This window comes from Ochotona princeps, chromosome Y, assembly GCF_030435755.1.
Source record: "Ochotona princeps isolate mOchPri1 chromosome Y, mOchPri1.hap1, whole genome shotgun sequence".
Taxonomy (NCBI): Eukaryota; Metazoa; Chordata; class Mammalia; order Lagomorpha; family Ochotonidae; genus Ochotona; species Ochotona princeps.
The window spans coordinates 8,485,366-8,491,828 of record NC_080866.1 but is presented as its reverse complement, the minus strand read 5'-3'; positions in this window follow the sequence as shown (position 1 = coordinate 8,491,828).

Genomic DNA, 6,463 nt, shown 5'->3' with positions numbered 1-6,463 from the left:
GATGTTGTAGACAACTTAAGCTGTCGCCCAAAAATTCATTCGAAGGGTTGACTTTCTTTCTGATGACTATGATAATTTTTTTTTGTTAACTCTCACAGGTTGTTAATGGAATTTTCAGGATTTTCCATGTGTAAGGTCATGCCAAATGCGAATGGAGACAACATGTTGCTTCGTTTCCAAATTGGAGAAGCTATTTCCTTGTTTCATTATTCTGTCAAGGAAAAGTTTCAGATCAAATAAGAGTAGCAAGTATGTAGAAACCAATCCTTGTTTCTGATCTTAGAGAAAAGGTTTTTAATTTCTAAAAACTAAGTATGCAATTAACTACAGATTTTGCCATATGATTTTTAATTTCTTTTCAAGGAAATTTCCTTCTATTTCTAAATTCTTCATCAGTTACATTCTGAAAATCAAATTACTTTATTTAAATGAACATAATAGATATAAGTAAGAAGTGAGGTGGAAATGAAGGATTTATTTTGCTTTTTTGGGTCTGTTTTAAAGAAAAAAATCTTCAACACATACACATACATCTTAGTGATAGTGAAAAGATATTTTCATGTCACATCTGGATCACAGGTAGAATCACTACTATCTGATCCAAAATTCTTTTCTGGTAAGAGTTTGCAAAGTTTTGAAATATTTATCAATGCTTTCTTTTTTTTTTTTAAGTTACTTCTTCAGAGTACAATGTTTATTTTGTTAATGTAGTTGCTTAAATATTTGTAAGACAAAATAATGAACATTATACTCCATAATAATGCTTTCTTGTCACCTTCTAGTCAAACCTCGCTGCATGACCTGCAAAAAGAAACACACCACACAGCAGAAGGTGAGTAGCTCTTAAAACACATTCACTAAAATAAAATAATAATAAATCAATATGTAATATTCCTCTTAAGTCCCTCACAGGTAAGAGAAGAAAGGACACCATATACTATTACCTGTCTTCTTCCTGTCATGATCTTTCATAATAGCTAACATGATCATGTACCTTAAACAAGACAAGCCAAATAATCGCTACTTCTTGTGTTATTTTCACAGTATTTCAGACTTTGTAAGATTTATCATCAACACACACAGTTAAACCTTCCAACAACCCTACGAATCAGTTACTGAAATATACTCCTTAAAGGTTGAGGAAAGTGAGGTATAGTACTGTTAAGTGTTTGAGATAAGAGTGGGTGTCCACACCTTCATAGGGACTTTATTTAGAGCAGAGAAAGTCTCCAAGGGCCTAGTGGCTAAATCCTCACCTTTCACACCTCAAGGTCCCATGAGGAAGCCAGTTCATTTTTCAGCTGTTCCACTTCCCATCCAGTTCCCTGCTGATGGCCTGAGAAAGCAGTAGAGGATGGCCCAAAGCCTTAGGACCATGGCACCATGTGGGAGACCTGGAGGAGGCTCCTGGTTCTGGGCTTCAGATCAGCCTGGCTTTGACTGTAGCCGTGACTTGGGAATGATTCAGTTGGTTGATCATATTTTTCTCTCTATCTCTCTGGAAATGTTCCTTACGAAGAAACATACAATCTTACTGGAGAGAGAGAGAGAGAGAACCTCCAAGCCTGAAGACTCCAGGCTTTAATGCTGAGAATGTATCAAACAGACAGTAACTTAAACTTCCCTCTGTGTTCACTCATACATTAAACAGGGCGTTTAAGGTGAGGATTAGCCACTAGGACACACCGCCGAATCCAAGACGTACTTTTCTAAAGAAGCCCTACCGACCTGCTTTCACAAATGTTGTTCTCCAGATTATCTTTCTAAATGTTCTCCCATTTTCCACTTTCACTTCTGCAGAGAAAATTGAAAACAATCTGGAGAGAAAAAGCCTCAAATGGTGTGATCTATCCCCAAATACTCTAGAAACACAGACACTGCTTTTCCCTTCAGTATTCAATCACCTCACATAGTTCCCATGTTTGCTGATACTTTAAAGAATGCCATGACCCTGAAAACACTTTGCAATCCCAAAGGACAACTGGACTAAACAGTGAGTTTAAAAAAACATGTTACTTTCTCATTAAAGGGAAAGTCCAGCGGGCCTTTACATAATGAAATCAGTATGACGGAATCATCAGGAACAGCAAATTTACTAAACACCACTGGCTCAAAGAAGGGCCGGAAAGCAGTGTTCCATCCTAAGGAATCAAACAGCTCAGGACAGCACTATACACAAAAACTTGGTAAGAAAATAATTTCAGGAGTTGTTTATCTGGGCCCACTAGGAAGCCTAAGGGGGGGTGAGGCTTGATGAGGATGGTCAAGCTGTGAGGGATGCAATTGCATGCTTGGGTCACACTCAACACAAAACAAATAACGCCTGTAAAAGCATGATTATATTTTAAGCTCTTTGGGGAAAATCTAAAAAAAATAATTGGGGTCAGGTTACTTAGCCTATATGCAAAACCTTTACAGAGAGGAATTCAGTTGTCCTAGGAGTGAAGATGCCAGTTAATATGCCTGTTTCCCATGGCAGAGTGCCTGGGTTCCAGAACTGACCCTATCTCTGACTCTAGCAAATTGTTGATATACAGCTTAGTAACACTTGGTGAGGAGATAAGTGATTGAGGCCTTACAACCCCCTGGGAAAACTGAATAAAGCTTTCTGATCTGAGACTGATTTGGGTGCTATCCAGGTTACTCAAGGAGTGAACCTCCCCACCTGTCTCTGCCTTCTGTATGCTCTAATACTCTCAAATGCTGTGTCAATCTCTAGATGTGTCATTCTTTGCCTTTTAAGTAAACAGATGTTCAAACTTCAGGGAAAATGAATTAAAACCAGAGATTGTAATGAAAAACAAATATCCATGCAGTTTTTCTTGTCTTGAAAGCCCTTTATTTTATTTGAAACATTAAACCCAAAAGAACTGATAACTTCACTGACTTAGTCTCTCCATCTCAGAACTCAGAAGAAAGGATGAGAATGAAGCATTTGAAAGGAAGAAAGGGTCAGACATACAAAGAGTTCAGTGAGATTGAAGATGACGACTACCTGTGTAAGTGACCCTTTGGCACATCCACAAAGAAAAATCCCATAATCTGTATTGAAATTCCACTTGTAATTTGGTCTTACATCATTCTGTCTTCTGGTAACTTAGGGTGCAAGACTGAGGTTGAGTGATGTGAGAACTTGGCTGCTTCTGATGCTCTCTATAGCCAGCAGCATTTGGTATACTTTCCTAATCCCTTCCAGTCTCATCTCCAGATTGTGAGAAGTGTCAGATATGCTTCCTGAAGAGCTGTGCTGCTCATGGAACCCCCCTTGTTTCTAAAGGACAATCCAGTGGATAAGAGACATCCTAGTCGTGCTCTCCTCAGTGTGCCCACTGGACTTCGAATTGGCCCATCGAGCATTCCGGAAGCTGGGCTTGGAGTATTTAATGAAGCATCTGATCTGCCTTTGGGGCTGCACTTTGGTCCTTTTGAGGGCAAGATCACAGAATTGGAAGAGGAAGCCGACAGTGGGTACAGCTGGCAGGTAAGAAGCACATCCCTTTCCAGTCTGATGGCTTTTCACCTGCCTAGTATGAGACTGGTTCATGTGTCCTTCTACACATTATGGCATGAGTTGAGCAAACATGATCAACCAGGCTGTAAAGATTAGCATAGGGCTCAGCGTCATGGCCTTTTGGCTAAAGTCCTCACTTTGAACATGCTGGCATCAAAACTGGGCACTCTTTCTAATCCCAGCAGTTCCACTTCCCATCCAGCTCCCTGCTTGTGGCCTAGGATAGCAGTTGAGGATAGCCCATGCCTTGGCACCCTGCATCTTCATGGGAGACCCCAAAGAGTTTCCTGGTTCCCTGCTTCGAATTGACACAGTACCGGCTGTTATGGTCAGTTTGGGGAGTGGCCCATCAGATGTTGATCTTTGTCTCTCTCTGTCTCCTCCTCACTGTACATCTGACTTAGTAAAAAAATAAATAATTCCAATAAATAAATAAATATTAGCATAGAAAATATCACTGGGCTGTAAAAAATAAAGCAGTGGCAATCTCCTCTATGGGCTTCTACTGTAGGGAAATAAACCAGAATAAATGTGTACCAACATTATGTAAAAATCAACATGTGTGGGACTCATGTAATGTCACAGAACATGATGATAGAGTTGTTAATAATTCTGCAGAACTACCCCCATTTCAGAAACGTATTAACCTATTTTTCTGAAACTCAGATAGCTGAGGGCATGAGCAGCCATGAGTATGTGGATTGAAAGGATGCTTCTTTTGCCAACTGGATGAGGTAAGAGCCATGGCATGTTACAACTACAGAGGATATTTCTCTCCAAGACAAGATCACGTTAATTTCTCCTTTACTTTCCTCAGTGACTTTTACATTATATGTCCTCTTTCATCTTTATTCTAATGACCTGTGAATGTCATGACCAGTTTCTAAAAGCACATTCTATATAAATACTATTTTTTATTCATTAATTACATTGCATTATGTGACACAGTTTCATATGTACTTTCATTCTCCCCACCACTCCCCAAACCCTCCCACCATGGTAGATTCCTCCACCTTGTTGCATAACCACAGTTCAAGTTCAGTTGAGATTCCTCCACTGCAAGCATATACCAAACATAGAGTGCTGCGTCTTATTGTCCAGTCAAGTTCAATGGCTTCTTAGGCATACCGTCTCTGGACGGAAGGCAGAGCCAGCAGAGTGTCATCCCAATCAATTAAAAGCCAGGGAACTTGAGCATTTTTTCGTATGTTTATTTGCCATTTGTGTTTGTTCTTTTGTGAAGTGTCTGCCCATTTCCCATGCCCATTTCTTGAGTGGCTTGTTTTTTTTGACATTTTGGTTGTTTTGTAGCTCTTTGTATGTTCTGGAGATTAGCCCTCTATCACCTATGTAGTGCGTGAATATCTACTCCCATTCTGTGGGTTACTTGGTTATTTTGTTGATTATTTCCCTTGCTGTACAGAAGCTTCTTAATTTGATGAGGTCCCATTTTTTTATTCTGATCTTGACTGCTATTGCCTTTGATGTCCTTCTTAGGAAGTAGGGACCTACCCCTAGATCTTGCAGAGTATTTCCAACCTTCTCTTCCAAAGGTTTAAAGGTTTCTGGATGTATGTTTAGATCTTTTATCCATTTAGATTTGATCTTAGAGTATGGTGAGAGATGTTGGTCTATCTTTTGTTTCTGCAGGCTATCAACCAGTTGTCCCAACAGCATTGATTGAACAGACCTTCCCATTTGCCTGGATTGTCGTTTATCATTTTGTCAAAGATTATTTGACTGTGTCTGTGTGGGTTTCCTTCTGGTGTTTCTATTCTGCTCCATTGATCTTCCTCTCTATCCTTGTGCCAGTACCAGGCTGTTTTGATAACCACTGCCCTATAGTATGTCCAGAGGTCTGGTACTGTGATTCCCCCTGTTGCCTTCCTGTTCTTGAGAATGGTTCTAGCTATTCATGGATTTTTGTGTTTCCAGATGAACCTTTGGATCATTGTTTCCAGTTCCATGAAGAATGTTTTGGGTACTTTGATTGGGATTGCGTTGAATGTATATATTGTTTTTGAAAATATAGACATTTTAATGATATTGGTTCTACCTATCCAGGAGCATGGGATGTTACTCCATCTTTGAAGTGTTGTTCAGTTGTTTTTAAGTGGTTTGTAGTTTTCTTCATAAAGGTCTCCTACATTTCTGTTTTGATTTATTCCTAGATGATTCATATTTTTCTCTGTTATTTTGAATGGTTCTTGCTGGTTAAATCTTTTTCCATCTTGGGGCTGTTTGCATACACTATGGCTGTTGATTTTGGTTCATTAATTTTGTACCCTGCCACTCTACCAAACTCCCATATAAGTTCTAGCAGTCTCTGTATTGAGCCTCTTGTCTCTTCTATATAAAGAATCATATCATTTGCATACATTGAGAGCTTGACTTGTTTCCCATTTGGATTCCTCTGATTTCTTTTTCTTGTCTTATGCCCTCAGCAAGTACCTCTAGGACTATGTTGAATAGTATTGGAGGAAGTGGACATCCCTGTCTTGTTGCAGATCTCAGTGGGAAGGGATCTAGTTTTTCTCCATTCAGTATGATGCTGGTGTTGGATTTTTCATATATTGCTTTGATTATGCTATGGATTTTTCCATCTATGCCTACCTTGGTTAGGGTTTTTAGCAAGAAGTGGTGTTGGATTTTGTCGAAAGTTTTTTCTGCGTCTATTGATACGATCGTGTGATTCTTGTTTTTCAGTTTTTGGATGTGATGTATCCCATTTATAGATTTCCTTATGTTGAACCATCCCTGCATGCTAGGGATGAATCCTACTTGATCTGGATGAATGATCTGTCCGATGTGTTTTTTAATTCTATTGGCTAGGTTTTTGTTGAGAATCTTAGCATCAATGTTCACCAAAGTGATTGGTCTTTAGTTTTCTTTCTCTGTAGGATCTCTGTCCAGTTTTGGGATTAAGGTAATGTTGGCTTCATAGAGTGAGTT